This window comes from Panthera uncia, chromosome C2 (genome assembly GCF_023721935.1).
Source record: "Panthera uncia isolate 11264 chromosome C2, Puncia_PCG_1.0, whole genome shotgun sequence".
NCBI classification, from domain to species: domain Eukaryota; kingdom Metazoa; phylum Chordata; class Mammalia; order Carnivora; family Felidae; genus Panthera; species Panthera uncia.
The window spans coordinates 3,972,744-3,995,549 of record NC_064810.1 but is presented as its reverse complement, the minus strand read 5'-3'; the positions used below and the strand labels follow the sequence as shown (position 1 = coordinate 3,995,549).

Below are 22,806 nucleotides of genomic sequence, written 5' to 3'. Positions count from 1 at the left end.
CCAAAATGGACGTTCTCACGCATAAATCACTTCCTCTGTGTCTATTTCCTAGGGATCGTTTCTAGAAATAAAGTCGGGTCTGAGGCAACCACCCCACACGGCTTCTGCAGAGATTCACTTCCAGCATCCGGAACTCTCCCTACGTAACACAATGGTCGAAGGTTTGCTTGAACCCAACCAGATACGTCTAAGAGCCCAGAGATTAGTCCCTGACCTGGGCCTCAGGTTGTCAATATAAAGAATTCCCAGGACCAAAGAGATGCTTCAGAATGAACCTGCAGCCTGCTTGCTGCTCTACGGACGTGGGCGACGTCTGCCCTCACAGAGGCCCGAGGGACAAAACTCTTTGCTCTTTGAGAGACATTCTGGAAGCCAGTCTTCTTTTCTCCTGGATCGCACAGCATGAGGGTGTGATGCTTGGAACTGGTGCAGCCTTTTTGTCACCATGAGGGAAGCCCCTACGGGCAGAGCCAGGTCGAGTTATTACTTGCATCATACAGTTGCAGCAGGCGCAAAGCCCACCGGCTGCCACAAAGGAAAAAGCTGATAAAAGCAAGCTTTCTGTTCACACTGGTCCCTGCATGACTCAGTTTGTCAATGCTTGCCTCCACCATCCCGTACAAGTTGGTGATAGGAGAGGAAAGCGTTCTGGCCAGAGCCCGCGTGCCACCAGGAGACGAGATCACCCTAGATTATCGAATGAGCCCTAACCCTGGTGACTGGCATCCTTATCAGAGGAGGAAAGGACACAGAGAGACAGCCGTGTGAAGGCAGGGGTGGAGTCTGGAGGGACGCACTCACCATCCAAGGAATCTCACGTGTCTTTATAAGAGAGAGGAGACACTTGGGACACACGGACATGGCGGGGTGGGGGTGGGGGGTGCGTGAAAACAGAGGGGTCCGGGTGACGCCTCTATAGGCCAAGGAAAGTCACCAGTTGCCGGGAACACCAGAAGCCTTGAGGGAGGCATGGAACACATTCTCCCTCGGGGTCTCTAGAAGGATCACATTCTCCCTCAGGGTCTCTAGGAGGATCCAGCCCTGCCCACGCCCTGATGTCAGGATTCTGACCTCCCCGGTGGTGAGGAGAATACATTTCTATTGTTTCAAGCACAGTTTGTGGTCATTTGCTCCGGCGTCCCAGGCCCCTGATGTGTCTGGGCATCCTCTTTGACTCTGAACCTGAATCAGCCCCCCAAACACAAAGTCCTGTGATTATAACACAGCCTGTCTGAACGATTCCCGTCCGGCGTCCCTCATGCATGTCCCACCCAACGCCCCCAAGACGGGAAAAGGTGGTCAGCAGACGAAGTGTCAGGCTCAGTAAAGCTGGGAAACCACATCGTAAAATGAAATGTCCCCTGTTGTAGGGACATTCATATTCGCTCGTCCTCAGAGCTGAGATGCCCAAGAGGAAACATAAAACTTAAGGCCAGAGGTTTTAACGGGCAGAGTTTCTGTCAGTAGAAACTTTCCTTTAAACAACACTTACTAATATATCGGAGAAGAAGAGACACAGACACAACTGGGCAATCCCGGGCGAATCCCCTGTGCTCACTGTCTAGACGCTGAGACAAGCCGGACAGCGGTGAGGTCACGTGGTTGCTTCTAGCCCCTGGGTCTCAGTGCAGGTCTGCACCCTGCCACGTTGTCTTCCTGGGAAGGGAAGGGCACCCCGGGCCTTCTGGAAGATCCGAGTTAAGTTCCCAGGCACAGGAAAATCACGCCTATTTATTTATTCATTTTTCAGCGCGGAGTGGAGTTTAAAGCAATGGCGTAGGGTTTGTTTTGTGGGGGAGAGGGGTGATGGTGGAGTCTGCAGCCTTTTCTGTCCACAGCTCTGTTTCCTCACCCCCGGCCCTCCTTGTAGCTCGGCTGTCTCCGGGGCCGGGATGGGAGAGCTGTGCCGTCAGACCCAGGGGCCCGCTGCTCAGAGGACGCACCGTGTGTGAAATGCTCACTGGCCTTCGAAGACGGTGCAAAGCAGAGGATGTAAAATGTCTCCTTAGTAATATTTTGTATCATTATGTGCTGAAATGATAGTATTTTGGCTATAGGCGGTTAAATTATACTATTGGAATTCATTTGGGGGCACTGGGGTGGCTCAGTCGGTTGAGCGTCTTGACTCTTGATTTCAGCTCGGGTCATGATCGAGCCTTGCATCAGGCTCTGTGCTGACAGTGTGGAGCCCGCTTGGGATTCTCTCTCTCTCTCTCTCTCTCTCTCTCTCTTCTCTCTGTCCCTCCCCTGTTCACATGTGCAGGAGCACATACCCTCCCTTTCTCTCATAAAGTGAGTCAATAAACACCAACAAAAAATAATACTAAAAAAGAGAATTAATTTGACCTGTTTCTTCGAACTTCTAAAAATGTGGCTAACATTACGTCTGTGGCTCCCATCCGTGGCCAGCATCATATTTCCACCAGACAGAGCCGTGGCTCAGGTTTTCTGGCGTGTGTGACTGAGGAGGGAAGGGGGGCCCCCCCGCCCCCAGACTTCCGTGGAGAAGCGATGTCAGCTTGCTGGGCCGGGGACACTTGCACCGTAAGTTCCCAGAGGTTTCTCGGTGTTCACACTTCGGGTGCAGGGTCTAGGCTGGGGCCGCTGTCTTCGGCTGCGATGACCCACAGGGGGCACGGGGAGCCTCCACCGCCTGCCAAGGAACGAAATGCCCATTCCCCCACCCCTTTCCACTCACTCTGATTTACGGCGGCATTAACGGTCTACTCAGCCTTTGGGTGGACAACCTGGGGGGGGGGGGGAAGAACGAGCTGTGTTTGGCTCTCTGTCCTCCAGCCTCCTGTAACGGGTAGCAGCAGATCTGTGTGGGCGCTTGGTGCCTGGAAGCCTGCAGAGTCATCTGTGAGTTCTTGAAGGACAAGGGCTGGCCGGATTCAGGCTTTCTAGGACCCCGGCCGGCCGGCACTGAGCACAAGGTAGCCCTTGACGGGCCGCAGGCGGCCCCAGCGACTTTGAGGCCAGAACAGGTTCCGTTTACAGCCTGTGCAAGCTCATGGGCTGGCCGGAGACCTGGGGAGGCGTCGAAGCCCCCCTGTGATTGCACCCCACCCTTGCCTGCTACAGAAGACATTTCCTTTACAGCAGCTGCAGAGCTGGTAGGAGGCAGAGGGGTCGGGGCAAAAGTAGGGGGGTGGGACTTGGCACTCTCTGGCCAGCAGGGGGCAGCGTGGCACAAGCACCTGCTCCCCCACTCTCCCAGAGAAAGCATGGTTGGTGCGGTCCTCCCCCCCTCCCCCCCGGACCTGTGCGCGTGATCTTTTATTTTTTTTTGGAGGGCACCGTTGCTGGCCTGGAGGGATCTCGGGGGCTTGAGATGTTTCAAACCCATTTTCTAAAAAGGGCTGATTCTCTGTTTCGACATGAATAGAGCCACGGTCAAATACTAGGAACACATTGGGGAGCCGTCATGGAAAGACCCCAGCGGATTTGAAAGGAGAGGGAAGCCAGGAGCAGGGAGAAGCCACCAGCCCGGGGTCATGCGTTTGGGAGAATGAAGGTACGTGCGATAGATTATAAATCAGACGTTAGTAAATTGTGTGCATGCGACTCTTCAAGGACGAAGGTCTAAGAGTCGCACCGCGTCTCCAGAAGCTGGCCAGCGGGGAGAGAGGCCGAGGACCACAACCGCTCCTTTTCCTCTGCTGGGACACCTCAGAAGCGTCTCTGGGGGTTGTCTGCTTACTTTTTGTCACTTTTATTTTGTTTGGGTGCTTTGCATTGATCAAGTCAGTGCTGCACATGCCGGCTTTGGAAGATGCCTTCCTCTCCTGGCATTTCCCGGCAGGGTTTATGGGGACCCCCCGAGGCTCAGCTGGTGGGAATGGGGTGGAGGGGGGCGGGTAGCCCCCACTCCCATGAGGAATGTATCCCCTGGGCACGAAGGTGCAAATGTCAGACGCCAGGTCCAGAGAGTTAAAAAAAACAATAAAATCCCTGCCCGCCTTTAGGAACGATCGACTCGGACACATTTGACTCGCCCCACACCTCTTGTCCCATTCGGGCTTTCCCTCCCCTCAGAGCCGCCCCCGCTGGGGTCCAGGGAGCCTCCTCTCGAGGGTACGGGATCCGCTTCCTCCTGCCCGACACGTCCCACTTGGCCTCGCGTGGGCTACGTCTATAAGACATGTGGTTTATTGCACCGTGTTTTACATCACCTTGATTGTTCAATTGCCTCTAATTTTTATGAGAAGGGGGAGTGCGGTAAAATGCTTGCATCATCGAACGAGCACCGTGGTTGGATAGGCAGAGACAGCAAACTCTTGCACTGGGCTGCCGGCCGGCCGAGGCGCATCCGGGCCTGGTGCACGAGGGTCTCAGTGGGAGGTGGGAGGCACGGCAGGCCACAGGCTAGAGAGACAGTCCTCTGGTGCCGCACCGGCATCATCAGCCCCCGGGGACCACGGAGGCAGCCCAGCGTCTGGAGCTCCATCACACCTGTCGCGCACAGACCAGTCAATTCTCTGCACCGAAGTCCGCTCGCCTCGGGTGAGGAGGGGAAGGGTCTGTCTGTGATTCCTTTTGGCTGGACCCCGGCTGGACCTGAGCAAGACAGAACCTGGGTTCAGGGCTGTAACTTCCAGACGAGGGAGCTCTCTCCTTCGCCTTGACCGTAGGCTCAGCCGGCGGTGACCCAGCTGCCTCGCGGCCGCCTCCACTCACACAGACCCAGAAACGCGGGGTGCTGGACACAAGGAAGCACCCCTACCCGGGAAATGGGGGCGGGGAAGCAGTAGAAATCCTGAAGCCCACCTCTTGTCCCTTTGCAAACACCTGCTGTGTATTCTTGCATATCCGGGAAGGTGATGTGAATGTGAATGTTCCCTGCCCTCATCTTGAGGACTGCAAGCATGAACGAGGTGTTTTCTTTTATTTTTTAGCAAAACCAGTCCCCACTGAACGCCCTGAATTCTGTTGCTGGAATCCTAGCCCTCCCATCGCTGCAGAAGTTTTCTATCTGAGCGATGGGACCCCACACACAGGGCACAGGCAGGGGGGACTGGGGGCATGGGGCAGAAATGACAGCAGGGGCTCCTCACCCTTCACGGCCCCCGACGTGGCCTCCGCACCCGGGCCATCCAGCCGGGCCAGCCCACGGCCTCTAGGAGGGCACCCGTGCTTCTGGGTTTCAGAATGCGTCGTCCTTCAAACAAAGGCAGGGCCTCGCAGATTCCTATCCTGCCCTCTGCCAGAGAGCCTCGCTGCCAAGACTCACAGGCATGTGTGCCCGCCTCCAGCAACTCTAGCCGAAGGGCCTGGCCGGGGCTTTGATCTGGGTCCTGGAGCGCAGTGTGGGAAGCTCGCTGCTGCTCAGGCCTGGGAACAAGCCCGGGCATCCCAGCTCGCTCCCTCCCCTGCAGTGCTCGGTAGAGGGGCCGTGAGGACAGCCAGAGGCGCCCAGGACGAAATGCCGATCTCATGGGGGAGGCTCCAGATGTCCAGGTGCAAACCGTGTCCCAGCCTGCAGCCTGGATGCTCTGAGAGGACCCACGCCTTCCCACGAGGTCACAGAACGCACGCTCCCAGCCCCGCCGTCGCCCGTCCTAAATCAGCCGGTGCCTGCTAGTTACTCATTCAACCACCCATCCGCCAAATGCACCGGGTCCCCACACCCCGGGCGACGTGCTTCATCCAAGGGTGGACAGTGAGTCGATCTGAGCCTCTGGCCGGGTGAAGACTTGAGCCTCGCCCCAAAGACATGTGGGAAACGGAGCCTCAGAGGTGACACTTTCCTGCTCTGTGGCTGGTACATGAGAGAGAGAGACAGCATCCTTGGGAATGGAATGCTTTAAAGATTTTATTTACTTATTTTTTAAGCTTATTTATTTTGAGAGAAAGAGAGAGGGAGAATCCCAAGCAGGCTCCTCAGGGTCAGCGCACAGCCTGACGTGGGGCTTGAACTCACGAACTGCGAGATCATGACCTGAGGCGAAACCAAGAGTGGGACGTTTAAGCAACTGAGCCACCCAGGCACCCCTAAGGTTTTATTTTCTAGAGTAGTTTTGGGTTTATAATAAAACTGAGAGGAAGATGTAGGAATTTTCCATGTACCCCCTGCCCCCACGCTTCATAGACCCCTTACTGTCAACATCACACGCTCAATGGTACAGTTTTCACCAAGGATAACCCTACGTTGACACGTCATAACCACCCAGAGTCCGTAGTTTATATCACGGCTCCCTCTTCGTGCCGTGTGTTCTATGGGCTTGTATGGGCGTACGACGACAGGTATCCCCCACTAGGGTATCATATCGAGGGTCTTACTGCCTGAAAACTCTGTGTTCTGCCCCCTGATCTTCCCCACCCTCAGCCCCTGGCAGCCCCTGATCTCTGGACTGTCTCCACAGTTTGGCCTTTCCCATAATGCCCTTTGGGCGGAACCATACAGTAGGCCGTCCTTTCAGATTGGCTTCTTTCCCTTAGTGAGATGCGTGTAGGTGCCTCCTTGCCTTTTCATGACTTCAGAGCTCGTTTCCTTTCGGCACTGAATGCTACCCCATTAACTGCATGGACCTCAGCTGGTTTATCCGTTGGCCCACTGGAAGGGTAGCTTACTTCCGAGTTTCGGCGACTATGCGTAAATCCGCTATAAACACCGCGGGTGGGTTTTCACGGGGACCTAAGTGTTCAGCTCCTTCGGCTGCTGCATCATATGGTAGGAGTGTGCTTAGTTCTGTGAGAAGCCACCAAGGCGGCCTCCAAGGTGACTCCGCCATTCTGCGTTCCCCCAGCAGCGAGTGAGCGCTCCTGAGGCTCCCTATCCTTGCCGGCGTTTGGTGTTGCCCGTGTTCTGGATTTGGGCCATGCTGGTAGGTACGCAGTGGCCTCTGGGTGACGGTTTTAATCTGCTTTGCCCTGATCACATATGGAGGAACGTGGACAGCCGGTTAGCCTATCACCAGGGTCTGCCACAGGCATCAAAGCGCCCATTCCTTCCACGTGCGTTTGTGGATACGATATTCTAGGTTCTACTTAAATAGCTGATGCACATGTTTCTTTTTCATTTTTTTATTACTTGATGTTTATTTATTTTCGAGACACAGAGCATGAGCGGGGGAGGGGCAGAGAGAGAGGGAGGCACAGAATCCAAAGCAGGCTCCGGGCTCCGAGCCGTCAGCACAGAGCCCGACGCGGGGCTCGAACCCACGGACCGCGAGATCGTGACCTGAGCCGAAGTCGGACGCTCAAGCGACTGAGCCACCCAGGCGCCCCATGAACATATGTTAAATAGACTACTTGATATGTACAGAATACATTTTTATAAACACAGAGAACTAAAAGTTTAGAAAAAGGGGATGTACTACTTTAATAAAAGATCTGAATAGAATGTGGCATTATACATTTTCTTTTTCTTTTTTTTTAAAGTTTATTTGAGAGAGACAGAGACAGTGCCACTGGGGGAGAGAGAGGGAGAGAGAGAATCTCAAGCAGGCTCCGCACTGTCAGCGCAGAGCCCGACGCGGGGCTCCAACCCACGAACCATGTGATCATGACCTGAGCCGAGACCAAGAACAGACATTCAACCGACTGAGCCCCCCAGGCGCCCCCGCATCATACGTTTCCTTAAACGTGCTTTGAAAAGACTACCCCTGGGCATTCTGGAAAATGTTCCAAAGCCTGTATTGCAGTCTGAATAGTGCCACACTAGAAAATAGAAGTAAACGTTTATAGAAACCCACACATCGAAAGATGTTTCTGTGGGAAAGGTAAAGGAACAAGGCACCCATCCGTACATGGGAGAGGGCTCCACAGCTCCGGCCGGAGCAGGACTTTTGTCCTTTGCTATGGCTATTAAATTTCCTTTTCTTCCTGAGGGATGGACAGACTTATCTTGGGGAGGATGGTAGTAATAAATTTTGCCTTGTGAGAAAATGTAAGGCAATGGGGGAAAAAAAAAGAATTAAGGGGAATGATCGAACTGTGGGGTTATATATAAGATCCTCAAAGAGACAAGTAACAGGGATGGGATCCTCTAGAACAAAACTATTCCTTCGGCTCGTTTGAAACAAAGTGTATTAGTGTGTTTAAGACTTTGTCGCTCCTAGCTCTGATCTCACGAGTAAACAGCGTAAGGGGGGAAAAGGCGGGAGATGAGGTGGATCCCAGGAAGACGGAGTCCCAGTTGAAGCAGAAGCACGCCAGCAGGTGCAGGAGGGGGAGGAGTCGTGAAAAGGTACCTGGCCTCTGTGGTCGGACGTAGCTGAGCCGGCCCGATGGGCTGGACATAAGCTAGTAGGTGACGCTTGGGAAGTTCGGATATGCTGTGTGAACGTGAGGTCTGGCCTGGGTTTCACAGAGCAGGGGGCCCTGCTCAGGGCTGGATGGGTCACTGCCTGTGCTGGACGTGGCCGTCGCCCCTGGAGCACGTGGTCCAGCAAGAGAGACAACGAGCAGGGAACGGCACCAGGGGCTACGGCAGGAGCCGTGAAGGATAAGCATCAGGGAGCCGCCCGGGGCCGGGCAGGCGGGAGGGCACCCGTGTGAGCCTCCGCCGGGGCAGAGGAGACGGGGCGAGGCAGGGAACACAGGGAATGGAGAAGCCGTCCCGGCAGGGGACAACAGAGACCCGGAGGGGTTTCTTCCAGTCCCCAAGGGAGCAATGACCCCAAAGAGCCCACGCGCCAGTCCCCGTGACCTGTAAAGAGGCTGCATCACACAGCAGAGGAGAGTTCAAGTTGTAGGCAGATGTGAGATCGCTAAGCGACCGATCCTAACACAGGGAGATGATCCTGTTTTGTCCCAGCGGGGCCCCAAGTCACAAGGGGCCTTCACAGTGCGAGGTCCTGACCTGACACAGCTGGCTGGGAAGGCGGGGAAAGAGGCTATGAGCCGAGGGGTGCAGGCGGCCCCTAGAAGCTGGAAAAGGCAAGGAAGCAGATGCTCCCTCAGAGCCTCCGGGAGGAACCGGGCCTTGGCCTTAGCCCAGGGAGGCCCGCGGCAGACTCCCGGCCTCCAGAAGCGTGCGATGAGAGATGCGTGTGTTTTAGGCCGCTGAGCGTGTGGTTCTTTGTTACAGAGGCAGGAGGAAGCTGAGACACCTGACAAAGCTCTTTCTCTCTAAGCGTTAGCGCAGGACCAGGAAATGACATGCGGCTTATGCGCAAGGACATTCTGGCGATCTTCACAACCAGCTGTCTGTGGGTGAGGAAGGATGAGTGCAGAAGTGCAGTCGCCTTCTCTCAGAGCAGGGTGGGGCGGGGAGGGGCAGGGCGGGGCCTCGGCGAGGGTCCAGGTGGCGGGTGTCGGAGGCAGGCGCCCCCTCCAGCCAGGCCCGGACCGCGCCTCGAATCCCAGCTCTCTGCTAACTAGCTGTGCAACTCAGGGCCGCGACTGAGCCTAGCCGGGCCTCAGTCTCCCCCTCTGCCAAATGGGCACAAGAATCTCAAAGTCCGGGTCGTCAGCACAACTGCAGAGGCTAAGCGTAAAGGCTCACACCGTCTGGCAGTTAATAGCAGCTCAAGAAATAAAAGCTGTTGTTAGCAATGGCACATTTATTTATTATTTAAAGTAGAAGGTCTGTCATCTGCCTCAAAGGATTTTGGGCCACAGTATACGAATCAGGACACTTCTGCTACAGTTATAAAGTGAGAGCAGAAACCCCTTAGAAGGCAGGTTCCAGGTGTCTGCGGGGAGCTAATTCCTGCACCCGACGGCTGCTTGAGCTCACGCTCCCCTGGGACCCAGTGCAAGACGGACCGGAGCCAGGAGGGGCTCATCACCCACAGAATGCCTGCAAGATCCCCCAGGGGCCGGCCTCCTTCCCCAGGAGAAATTCTAGCAGGCATCAAAGGTACACACGTTTATCTGTGTGTGTGTGTGTGTGTGTGTGTGTGTGTGTGTGTGTGTTTGCAGAGGTAACACATTCACATGGCTTAAATATATATTCAAACACACCCATATATTAGAAAATACACACACGTATCTTCACCGCGTGTTTTACACACACTGAAAAGTCCCTTCGGCTCCCCTCCATCGGCCCTCCTTCCTCAGATAACCATGGAGGGGTTTCCAAGATACCCTTCACGTGTTTCTTTAGGGAAACGGAAGCAAACAAAAAACGGACGCTCCTCTCCCGGTCTTTGCGCAGGGCAGAGAGCGAGCTATTGTGGTGCCCGCTAACATTTATGGAGTGCTTTTCTATGCCAGGCCCGGCTCTAAGTACTTTCGTGTGTGACCAATTTAGCCTGCGCGACAGAGTCAGGTGGTAAATAAATTATTGACTCCGTTTTACTGAAGAGCCCAGGCACAGAGAGGTTAAGTTACCAGCTCCGGTCAGGGAGAGAAATTCAATAAACGATCCAGAATCGGTCTGGGGGCGCCCTGCCTCCCATCCTGTCTCCGCCAGAACTCCACCTGCTGTGTCTCTCCCTCCCCTCCCTCTGCCCCTTCCTCCCCCTCCCGCCTCCTCTGTCTCTCTCTCCTCCTCTCTTCCCTCCCTTCTTTTCTTTCTTTCCCCAAACAATGTCTCAGTGTTTCATTCCTGCATATATTTGTTGCCTGTGGCTGCTGTAACAAATGACCACAAGCTTAGTGGCTTAAAATGACACAAAGTTATTTCTTCACAGTTCGGGAGGTCAGAAGTCCATCAGGGGGTTCACTGGGCTGACATCAGTATGCTGGCAGGACCGGTTGCTTCTGGAAGGCCTGTGGGAGAACCCAGGTCCTTGTCTGAGGAACACACAGTTTCCAGGGATCAGGACGAGGACAGTGGGGACCATTATTCTGCCTGTCATACCCGGAGACCCCCTCCTTATTTCATTTTATTTTATTTTTTTACAGATAAGCCGTAGTCCACAGCAGAGAAATTCTGCAAACGCATTTACTTGCTCTTCTGTTAACGGATAGTTGGCTTTTTTCCAACCTTTCATCCTTATTAAAAACCCTGCGTCGAATAATCTGGTACATGGTAACACTTTGCACACAGGCAAGCAGAGGTGGGGGGTACATTCCAGCAGTCAGAGGATTGGCTCAAAGATGCACGAACAGAGGGGCGCCTGGGGGGCTCGGTCTGTTCAGCATCTGGCCTCAGCTCAGGTCATGATCTCACAGTTTGTGGGTTCGAGCCCCGCGTCGGGCTCTGTGCTGACAGCTCGGAGCCTGGAGCCCGCTTCAGATTCTGTGACCCCCTCTCTTGTCTCTGCCTCTCCCCCGCTCCTGCTCTGTCTCTGTCTCTCTCCCTCCCAAAAATAAATATTTAAAAAAAAAAAAAAAAAGATGCACAGGCATCTGTAGTTCTGACGGAAATGGCCAGCTCTCCCTACGACTTGCGTCCACCCCAGCGGCGGCACACGGGCTTCTGGCAGGAACTAGAATCGGTCGGTCTGGCCCGAGAATGCCAACTCCACGTCTTGTGGTCCTCACCGAACAGAGAACAAAGCGCCCCAGGTGACGGAAGAGAAGGCGGCGTGGGCCTTCAGAGGGGACACAGAGGAGCGGGGGGCGCCTCACGCACGGGCCGGCCACCCCTCCTCGCCGCGGTCAGGGGCCTGTGGGAAAGGACAAGAGATGCCCTCGATACACTTGAATCTGCCTAAGTTCTAGGAGGAGCATGGAATTAGGAGTCCAGAGGTCTGCTCCCCAGTGAGGAGAGAGGATTTTCTGGGCCTGGAGAATTCTAGGAATTCTCATGTGTTATTCAAGGTCATGACGGGTGGGAAACAATCCACGTGTCCACCCAGGGCAGCGTGGCCAATGACTGTCCCACGCGGCCCTGCCTCCCAGCCCTCGGGGACAGCCTGCCGCGGCCCCTGCACACCACGGCAGAGACCCCCGAGTCACTGCCCTCCTGCCTCAGACAGTAACTTCCCACCCCAACCGTGTGTCCTGGTGTCGTGCCTCAGTTTCCCTTTATAGTCATTCTGAGGTCAGGCAGGATAATTGCAGGGTCTTGTTAGCCCCTGGTCTCTCCATCCCTCTTTTGAGTTTTGTGTGGTAAAATCATCACTTCTCTCTCCTTTTTTTTTTTTTTTTTGTAAGTTTATTTATTTATGGGGCCCCTGGGTGGCTCAGTCAGTTCAGCGACTGACTTCGGTTCAGGTCACGATCTCACGGTTTGTGAGTTCGAGCCCCGTGTCGGGCTCTGTGCTGACGGCTCAGAGCCTGGAGCCTGCTTGGGATTCTGTGTCTCCTTCTGTCTCTGCCCCTCCCCCATTCATGCTCTCTCTCTCTCTCTCCCTCTCAAAAATAAATAAATATATTTTAAAAAGTTTATTTATTTATTTTTGAGAGAGAGAGAGAGAGCATGCACTCATGAGCAGGGGAGGGGCAGAGAGAGAGGGAGAGAATCCCAAGCAGGCTTTGCAGAGTCAGCACAGAGCCCGATGTGGGGCCCAATCTCCGACTGCGAGATCATAACCTGAGCAGAAACCAAGCATTAGGAGCGTAACCAACCGAGCCACTCAGGTGCCCCCAAACTATTACTTCTCTTTTTAAACAAAGAAGTCCATCTAACTTCCAGTCCCCTATTGTGATGATCCTAAAAGCATAAGAGTACCTCAAAATGTAATTAACTTGCAATGAGAAAGTCTACACCGTGGGGTTTTTTTGTTGTTGTTGGGTTTTTTTCCCTACTGTACTTACCGCTGATGGACTGCTGGAGTTTCTACAAGGAGAGACCCCCACAATCTCCCTGCCCCCCCGAAGGAGGACCGTCTTGGATGCTACAGTCCAGGGCGAGCCCTCGGCCATCAGACTCCTCTGCGGGTCTGCGTCACGGGTGACATGGGCTTGGTCTACATAGTAAGCTAGAAAGCCTTCATTCATTCACTAGGACCAGTTGCCAGCATGATTATGATTATAAAACCCGTGTAAGTAGGTAACAAGGTCGTGTGGTGGCCATTTTTTTTTAAATGTTCACATAGCATTTAAAAAAAATTTTTAATGTTATTTACTTTGGGGCGGGGGGGTGGGGTGGGGCGGGGCAGGAGCAGAGAGAGAGGGAAACACAGTACCCGAAGCAGGCTCCAGGCTCTGAGCCGTCAGCACAGAGCCCGACGCGGGGCTCCAATCGAATCCACAAACCCCAAGAACGTAACATGAGCTGAAGTTGGACTCTTCGACGACTGAGCCCCCCGGGAGCCCCTTGGTGCCAGACGATTTAAAGCGGTCGCTCAGATGACCCAATCATGTGAATGCATCGCGACACATAAAAACATATAAGCACATGTGCACGCACACGGACACACACACGGGCACACACGTACACTCGTGAACATCAGAAAGAAAGCACGACATCCAGACGACACCCCAAGGCCAACCTGGTTCTAAGACAGTGTGCCGAAAGCCTTGCAAATAAAGATTTAGGGGCGTCTGGGGGCTCCATCGGTGAAGCATCCGACTCTTGATTTCGGCTCGGGTCATGATCCCTGAGTTCAAGCCCACATCGGGCTCTGTGCTGACGGTGTGGGGTTTGCTTGGGATTCTCTCTCTCTGTCTCTCTGCCCCTCCCCTGCTCACTCCTTCTCTCTCTCTCTCAAAAATAGATAATATGAAAAATAATAAAGATTTGGAAGTGTGACAGCATTTCTGGTGAGTATGTGGGCAGAATCACACACTCGTACACCCGTGGACAGAATGTAAGCCAGCCAAAGCCTCCAGGAGAGCAGTGGGGCCAAGTCCTACAACACGTGAGCCTTCCACACACGTCGACCCAGCTTCCGGAAGTGTGTCCACCTACCCAAGGACACGAAAATATGCACGCTGGATATTTATTGCAACACGTGTGTAAGAGCCAAGTCTGAAAACAGCCCGCAAGTTTATCAGCAAAGGTTGAATTGCATAAATTACAGCACAGCTGCACAATGGGATAGGGCACAGCCCCCTGGAAGAATGAGGTTAATTTGCACAGATGGGAAAAACGTCCCAGATCTTTCTACCTCGTGTGGTAAGGAAGCACAACTGTTTTTTATTTTTAATGGTGCACGCAGGGCGTTATTCCAGGGGCTGGTGACACAGGGATGCCTAAGTGCAACCAGACCTCCGCCACGTGGGGCTCGCTCCGGGAGCGACAGAGAAGAAGCACAGGAGTCCGTGAGGACAGCGGGGGGGCCACAGGAGCTGGGACAGAAAGCTGCGGCCCCCGGTGCAGCCGGGAAGGAGTTTCTCCTGAACACACCCGGCTGGCCTTCTGGGTCAGCAGATTTTTTTCCCCAGGGGTGGCAAAGGCTCCCACCGTGGCTGAGACCCTGTCCATTTATCTAGCCGGGGGGGGGGGGGGGGGGGGGGGGGGGGGGGGGGGGTTGGTTGATCCACAGAAGTTTCCTCTCTCACCGTGCAGAGGCTTGAGCTCTGAAATCGAGGCGTGGGCAAGGCCGTGCTCCCTCTGAGGGTCCAGGAGGACCCTTCCCGTGGCACCCAGCTCCTGGAGGCTCTGGCAGCCTTTGGGGAAATTTGGCTTGAATATTCACCCTTGGAATGATGCCTCCACTGTCACAAGGCTGGCTTTCCTCTGTGTGTGTGTGTGTGTGTGTGTGTGTGTGTCTTCTCTTCTTTTAAAAAAAATTTTTTTTAACATTTATTTACTTTTGAGAGACAGAGAGAGACAGAGCATGGGTGGGGGAGGGGCAGAGAGAGAGGGAGACACAGAATCCAAAGCAGGCTCCAGGCTCTGAGCTGTCAGCACAGAGCCCGATGCGGGGCTCGAACCCACGAACCGTGAGATCATGACCTGAGCCAAAGTCTGACGCTGACTGAGCCACCCAGGCAGCCCTCTCTCCTCTTTTTATAAGGAAACCAGCCATATTGGAGTTAGGGCCGACCTTGATGCTCTATGACCCCATGTGAATTTAACTGCTTACCTCTGCAAGCACCCTACTTTCCAATCAAGGACACGTCCCTGGATTCTGGATGGACAGGAGTTCTGGGCGGATGCTGTTCGACCCAGCGCCCACATGGCAGAGTGGAGACGAGAGAAGCAGGTGCTAGACACGTTCATTCTCTGCAGGGGACGAGAGCTGAGCGCGGGTGCAATGATCGCTCTGCGTCGGGGGCTGCCGTCCACGCTGCCTGGTTGGGACGGGCATTGTGGCACCGGGTCCAGTGCTCTCAGAGGGTGGCCATTCGAGAGACAGCAATGGCGGGCTGGGTGGGCACAGGTGATGGTCAGCCTTCCACCATCAGCCCCTCTCTGGAGCGGCCCTTCCCTGCACGTCGGATGTGAGTCGGGACCGGGGAGAGGCCCTCTCTGGTCTTCCTCATGGCCCGGCGGGCGTGGGCAGCTTCAGTGCTGTCTCTCGGTGGCGCTGAATCAGGCCCGCCCATGGGGTGGTGACCCACACACGTACATCCTAAGTCACGGCTGGTGTAACACGCATGTGGACGTGGGCAAAGGCACCAGGAGAGGAAGAAGAAGGCGACGGGGACGGGCAGACTTGGCTCCTGTCCCCTGGGAGCTTTGCCAAAGCCCCCGCCCCAGAATATAACCTGGAAACATCGACCAGTGTCACTGCCTGAGTCTGACGAAACCGCAAACGCACCTTCCTGAGGTTGAAGTAACGTGATGCCCGACAGGGTCTCGCAGGGCCTGGGGCTCAAGGTGGTGAAACGTGAGGGCCGTGGATTGGGTCAGCTCCAGCCTTCAGCAGTTTCGTTGTATTCCGTTGTTGTATTTTATTTTAAAGCTTATTTATTTATTTAGGGAGAGAGAGCATGCAAGGGAAGGGCAGAGAGAGAGAGAGAGAGAGAGGGAGAGAGAGGGAGAGAGAGAATCCCAAGCAAGCTCCCCACTGTCAGCCCAGAGCCCGATGCAGGCTCTCACGAACCGTGAGACTGTAACCAGAGCCCAAGTTGGACGCTTAACCGACTGAGCCACCCAGGCGCCCCTCAGCCTTCGGCCGTTTTAAAGGTATCGTTTCTCGAAAAGTTGCTTGGAGCCTCATGTGCCTCCATCCGCAAAATGGGACTCTTATCCTAACTCACAGGGCTGCCGAAGGCACGACGCGGGGTCAGCGGCCGCACCTCCAGCGCATCGGGCCCTTCCGGCCAGAGGGGACAAATTCCCTGCGTGGCCGTGTCTGTCCATTCGCCGTCCCACTCCGGGGCAGGGCCTCACGGCTCGGGGTGAGCACGGTCACCGTTCTCCTCTCCGCCCACCACAACCTCACGACTTGCCGAAAGAACGTCGCGTGATTTCCCTTTGTCATCTTTCTTGGGAAGTGAGAGCGCTAGGTCTTTGAGCTGACCTTGGCAACCGCGCTTGCGAGCTTCTCGGAGAAAGACAGCAGGTGGAGAGGCAGGGGTGCGTGGGGGCCATGGGGCTGCGTGTGCAGGAGCCCCGGAGCTGAGGAAGCAGGCAGGCTGTCGTCAGAGAAGCTCCTCCAGCTGGATGGCCAGCCCCGGCTCTCCCCGTGTCTCCAGCTACCGGTGACCCTCTGCTCTTCGGGGTCAGGCCGCACGAAACTGAACTGACACGAAATCAGTCTTCGGAATCCATTCCGATCCTGGGAAGGGCCGCGTGCGACGGCAAAGAACCTGGGTTTGCCGCCCATCCGGGGTGAGTGGGCAGCCCCTCAGCCTCCTCCTCCTCCTCCGACCGTGAGGACCCTTTTCTGTTTCCGCGCTGGGGGCCGCAGGCTCCAGCTCCGGCCCGCCGCCCGCTTTTGTGAATAAAGTTTTATTGGAACACAGCGGCTGGCTTGCTCACTCACTCACGTATTGCCCCTGGCTACTTTGCAGGACGATAGCAAATCTGAGTAGCCGTGACTTCCAAAGCCCAAATTACTCACTGTCTGGCCCCAAACAGAAAAAAAGCTTGTCAATCCCGGCTCTATTCCAAGTATCCACTAATTGTTTTCTTTCTTTCTTTCTTTCTTTCTTTCTTTCTTTCTTTCTTTCTTTCTTCCTTCCTTCCTTTCTTTCTTTCTTTCCTTTCCTTTCCTTCCCTCCCTCCCTCCCTTTCCTTCCTTTCTTTTTCTTTCTTTCTTTCTTTCTTTCTTTCTTTCCTTTCCTTTCCTTCCCTCCCTCCTTCCCTTTCCTTCCTTCCTTCCTTTCCTTCTTTTCTTTCTTTCTCTCTTTCTTTCCTTTCCTTCCCTCCCTGCCTCCCTTTCCTTCCTTTCTTTCTTTTCTTTCTTTCTTTCTTCACCTCCTTCTTTCCTCCCTCCCTTCCTTTCCTTCTTTCCCTTATTTCTTTCTTTCTGAAAGAAACTATATTTTATTTTTTTAATTAAAAAAAAATTTTTTACATTTTATTTACTTTTGAGAGAGAGACAGAGAACATGTGGGGGAGAGGCAGAGAGAGAGAAAGGGACACAGAATCCGAAGCAGGCTCCAGGCTCTGGGCTGTCAGCACAGAGCCCAACGTGGGGCTCGAACCCACAAACCGTGAGATCAGGACCTGAGCTGAAGTCGGACACTCAGCTGACTGAGCCACCCAGGGGCCCCAAGAAACTATATTTTAGAAGATTTAGGTTTACAGAGAAATCACATAGATGTATAGAATTCCTATATACCCCGGGGCACAGTGTGTTAGTGTTAGTGCCCCGGGGCACTAACATCTTCATTAGTGAGGTCTCTTTGTTGCAATTGATGAATCAATTTTGATATGTTATTATTAACTACGGTCCATAGTTTACATTAGGGTTCACTCTTGGTGTACATTCTATGAGTTTTGATAGTTTTATGTCTTCATTTAAAAATGTATTATTGGGGGGGCACCTGGTTGCTTTCAGTCGGTTGAGCCTCTGACTTCGGCTCAGGTCACAATCTCATGGTTTGTGAGTTCAAGTCCTCTGTTGACCTCTGTGTTGACAGCTCAGAGACCCTTTCAGATCCTCTGTCCCCCTCTGCCTCTGTCCCTCCCAAGATTATGCTGTCTCTCTCTCTCTCAAAAATAAATAAAAACATTTTTAATATATTATTACTATTTTTTTTAATTACAAAAGCAACTTCAGGCTTACCAGACAGTTGGAACAACACAGACCCCATAGAGGAAGCAGTGGGAGGTCCCCCACCTGCCAACCCTACTTTCTGAAGGCAAAGTGAACACAGCCAACATGTGTCCTCCCAGGTTGTGGGGCATGAAACACGTACCACAACTGGCTTTCCCATTAACTATATTCCCTGCACGTCTTTTCGTCAGATCTGTAATGGCTGCAGAATATTCTATCGGACGCATGTGCCACTGTTCTCTTACCCATAGACGTTTAGACGACTTGCAGTGCTGTGTGCTTCTGGTCAGCACTGGAACGAACATTCTGGTCCATTCATCTTGAAGCACTCTGGGTAGCATTTCTGGAGTACGGTTTCCAGGAACGGGAGTGCCCACCCAGGGAGTGTGAGCATATTTATCTTTGAGAGAAAGGGAACAAAGTGCCGTCCAGAAAGCTTGAGGCATTCACATACTCGTTCTACCACACACAGAGTGGGGACTGGAAGTCAAGATACGGATCTCAGGGCACTGAGAGCACAGGACAGAGGAGGCACAGGGTTGGGGCAACCTTGGAAGGCTTCCTGGAGGATGTGGGGTATGGCAGGGTAAGAGGATTCACAAGATCTGGAGGAGAAAAGGGGGGGAAGTTGGGGTTGGTCATCCAGATAAGAAACTGCCCAAGCAAAGACCGGGCCCTTTATGGACCCTGAGATCATAGGCTGATCCCTATGAATTGCATCAGGCATATGCCTTCTGGGAGGAAAAGGTCTGGTAGGCAGGGCTGGAAATTGGGTAGACAGTGCACCCTCGCTGGGGTGGAGAGAAGGCATTGACGTTCACGGCCATCTATTTGTAACAGAGCCAAACTTCAAACAACCCAGAAGGGCATTCACGGAACAGATACGTTGTGGTGCTTTCATACATGGCAATACTCTGTAGCCATGAACGGGGACACAGCACTGCTGGCCAGAACACCATGGAGACATCTGGGGCGGGGGGCACAGGGGCAATTCTGGGGGCTGGCAAGGTCCTGGCTGCCTGAGCCCCCCCCCCCCCCGGTCCCCCCCCCCCCCACTTTCCTGCTTTCCACCACCCATCTGTGGCTGTAACGACTTCCTGGTCATAATTACCACCTAAGCACACCTCCCTCAATAGGAAGTGTTTCTTTTTCTCAAGGCCCTGGGGAAGGATTCCAGGAGCTGCTGTGGGAGGGTCACGGAGGCTTTACCTTACTTTGGGATCCTTCACGGAGCCCTGCTTTTTTGGTTCTTTGCACATTCTTCTACATATGCCGATATTTTACCATAAAGAAGTCTCTCCGGCTTTAAAAATCTGAAAACCATCAGTTTCTTCCCACTCATTATACTGTATCTATAGTGTATGCAACGTATAGCTACATACTGTGTGTGTGTGTGTGTGTGTGTGTGTGTGTGTATAGAGAGGGGGAAAGGGACAGAGAGATGAGCATATGCACTGATATATACCTATGTATAAAATGTCCCCATTGAAATAGTGCCCACCTTATTCAACAACAAACAGAAATGACCAAATGGGGAGACGCACCCCCTCCCCCGCCCCCCGCCCCGCACATGGGAAGACAGCGGGCCCGGGGCCTTCCGAGCTGTTGTCAGGCTGTCTGCCTGCTTCCTGGCCCACGTGAGTCAGTTCTGCACCGGCCGGCCCGGGAAGCGCAGCCACGACTTGTGGCTAATCTTCCTGAGAAGCCGGCTCACCGGCCATTCATCTCCAAAAACCCTGGAGTGACTCACGAGGCTCTGCGCAGGGCTCCTAAGGACTTTGTGAGGCAACATATTGGTCTCCACTTGACACACTGTCTAAGAGACGGTGAGCAATCCAGGCCACTGCGATTGAAAAGAAAACAACAACAACAACAACAGAGTTTTCCATCATCGGGGCTCCTGGAGCAGCCGAAGCGCGAGGGGCTGGAGGCTGCGTTGACGGGATCTTAGCCTTCCCCCTCCTCCCGACTGGGACTGTTGCGTAATCAGTAGCAAAAAGCCCGCTGATCGCTGTTTACAACCGCGGGGTGAGAGTCAAAACTATCAACCCCAGCGGCCAGCTGCGCAGTCTAAATCATTTCCCCTAAAAGCTGGGATTTGATTTCATTTCTATAGAGCCATCCTCCCCCCCCGCCCCCCACCACCAAAAAGGCGTTCGAGGCCTAGCACCACAAGCTGGGGGATTAAAAGTCACAGAAATGTACGCTCGCTCAGTTCCGGAGGCCAGAAATCCAGGCGGCCGCCTGCAGTGTTGGTTCTGGTGGCTCCGAGGGCGAATCCAGGCCTCTCCCAGCTTCTGGTATTTGCTGGCAATCCTTGGCGCTCGTTGGCTTGGAGATGTGTCACCCGGTCCCCGCCTCCGCCTTCACACGGCCTTCTCCCTCTTCTTAGAGGGACACTGGTGGCTGAACTGAGGGCCCACGCCCAGGCTTCGTAGGACTCAACTTTCTACAAACTGGAGGTGCCCTTTAAGGAAAAGAATACAAAATGATTAAATAAAAATGAGGTGCAAATGTGAATGCATATTCAGAATGCAGACAAATCACAAGAAGTTACTGGAGCTGTGGACGCTCAGATGCCTTCCCTCTGCAGTCTGTTCAGGCAACTCGGAGAAACACCCACGTAGAAAGTGTGGATCAGATGGGGGCCCCCAAATGTGGGGTGACGATCAGGTGGGAGCCGGTGGCTTGGGGGGCAGGCAGGGAGGTAGTGTGTGTGAAAGGATTCTCCCCAGGCACAACAAAGGAGGCAGAAGTTTCTAGAACGCTTGGCCAGGGAGCAGCGGGCAGGACAGCAGAGGAGGAACTGTCCTCACGGAGGCAGTGGGTGGGGCTGTTTTTAAAACAGGAAGGTGAGGAAGTCTTGGAATCTTCCCTTTTTTGATAACTGTGCCCTGTTGTAAGTAACCCATAGGACTTGTGGATATTGTGAAATGGGCCGGTCTGTATTCAGTCAGGCCGTCCCTGTAGACCCTTTTGCCTTGATCAGTTCCCGTTGCTCAAACCTGTTGTCTAAACACAGCCTCTACAGAATACCTCGCAGCCTTCTCTCCCTGTCTACAACACTCTGTGGCTCCCAGAAGCCCTGCGCACTCCTCTCGGCTGTGCAGAGGAGAGCCCTGAGGCTCAGGCTCATCTGATTCCAGCGAAAGCCCCTCTGCTTAAACAAAGATGTTTTGGGGCCAGACAGGACAGGAAAGGGGACTGGGGGAGGGTGGGAGTATCAGAGTCTCAACAGGAAGGAAGGAGCAGCACCCTGACCTGACGCAGACGGTAGCTGGCCTGGGAGCCTGGCCCAGCCGGACAGTGGTCACCGTCCTCCTCCTTCACCTCTCGGCTTTCTGCTCCCCGTGCACCCCACAGAGAACCCACCATTGGGAAGGGGGCTCCTTTCAGCAGCAACACGCAATGAGTGCCCCCGTCCCCCAGCGCCGAGAGCTTCCCTGGCAGCTTGTAAATCATGCCACAGCTTGAAAGGCATGTTCTCAATGCCTCGGTTTTATGTCCCTTGTAAGATGGAAATGTAATCACAGCCTTCTGCTATGATTCAGCCAGAAGAAAGATGCCGGTACAAGGACAGGTGTGATGGGGCCACCTGAAACCCCATCACAAGGGCAGAGGCAGGTCCCAGGTGAGGATCTCCCCAGGGCTGCAAACCCAGCTGGGGCCACTTGGCCTGATTTTAGGGGAAGGGTGCAGCAGAACTACTCCTTTCTCCCCCGGCCATTGCTCTCCCCAGTCTGCACCTGTCTGCTCAAGCCATATGACTCCTGAAGATTCAGGGCTGGCCCAAAAGTCCTGGGTGTACTGCTTGCGTAGGGCACAAAGGGTGGTGGCTCCTGCCCACACAGTTAAGCTTGGCCCTTTGAAGCATGCTTTCGAATCGCCTGCTACACTGGGGACTTTGGAAGGATCCCAAATCTGTTCCTTATATCCCAGAATCCTGTTCAGTTTTCCATCCTCCTATCCATCGATCCCTCCACCCAGCATGCATTTATCCAGCCAGCCAGCCAGCCATTCACCCATCCATCCATCATTCCATCCATCCATCCACCCAGCATGCATCTATCCAGCCAGCCAGCCATCCATCCTCCCACCCATCCATCAACCCATCTACCCATCTACCCATCCACCCATCCATTCACCCAGCCATCCACCATCCATCATTCCATCCATCCATCCACCCAGCATGCATTCATCCATCCATCCATCCATCCATCCACTGTCCATTCATCATTCATTTTCCATTATCCATCATCCACCCACTTTTCAACATTCCTCCATCATCCATCTGTCCATCCTCCATTATCCACCACCCATCATCTATCCGTCTCAGAAAAGTCTTGAGATCCTGCTAATGTGCCAGGAGCTGTGCTTGCCCTTGGAGTTACAAAGGTTTCAAGAACAGAGTCTTACTGTCATGGAGGCTTTGGTACTGAGAAAGCAGAGAGAACATGTGTGACGGGTGTCATCTGCAGGCATAAAGCACAGGCAGTGTTGCAAGCAGGGTGCAGCTGGTGCCTTGCCCCCTTCACCTTCATTCCCTTGCTCTTAGTCCGGTTTCTTAGTAGCTGCATTCAAAGTAGGGCGGTCCCCTCCACTGATGCTGCCCCCTCCCTCCTCCAAAGCCTGGGAACCAGCCGGAGGAGGACTCCTTGCCCCAGGCACAGGTGATTAGCAGCCTCACCCCTGCCAGTCTGCACAAGACTTCCCCTGAGGCCACAGCAGCTCAAGAATGCTCTGCATTTTTCTCATTTCAATAAAGGTACAAAGGGTACTTCTGGAGGGAGGAAGCCAAGAAATCACGCCCTTTCAGGTACATTCTTGGCTGCCTGGCTGGGAATTATGTTGTTTTGAGGGAGGGGGCTGCTTGGTTTGACAGTTTGCCTCTTTGACTCAAGCCTGA

The 22,806-nt window shown here is 53.9% G+C and overlaps 1 long non-coding RNA gene across 1 annotated transcript; it reads right to left on the bottom strand.

Annotated features, from left to right (window-relative positions):
- Positions 1-4,347: 4,347 nt before the first annotated feature.
- LOC125920712 (uncharacterized) lies at positions 4,348-20,279 on the bottom strand. The gene is made up of 3 exons (XR_007457165.1): positions 18,146-20,279; positions 14,814-16,742; positions 4,348-10,662 (listed from the first exon to the last, which is right to left on the bottom strand). It is a non-coding gene; the product is annotated as an uncharacterized LOC125920712 (long non-coding RNA).
- Positions 20,280-22,806: the final 2,527 nt, after the last annotated feature.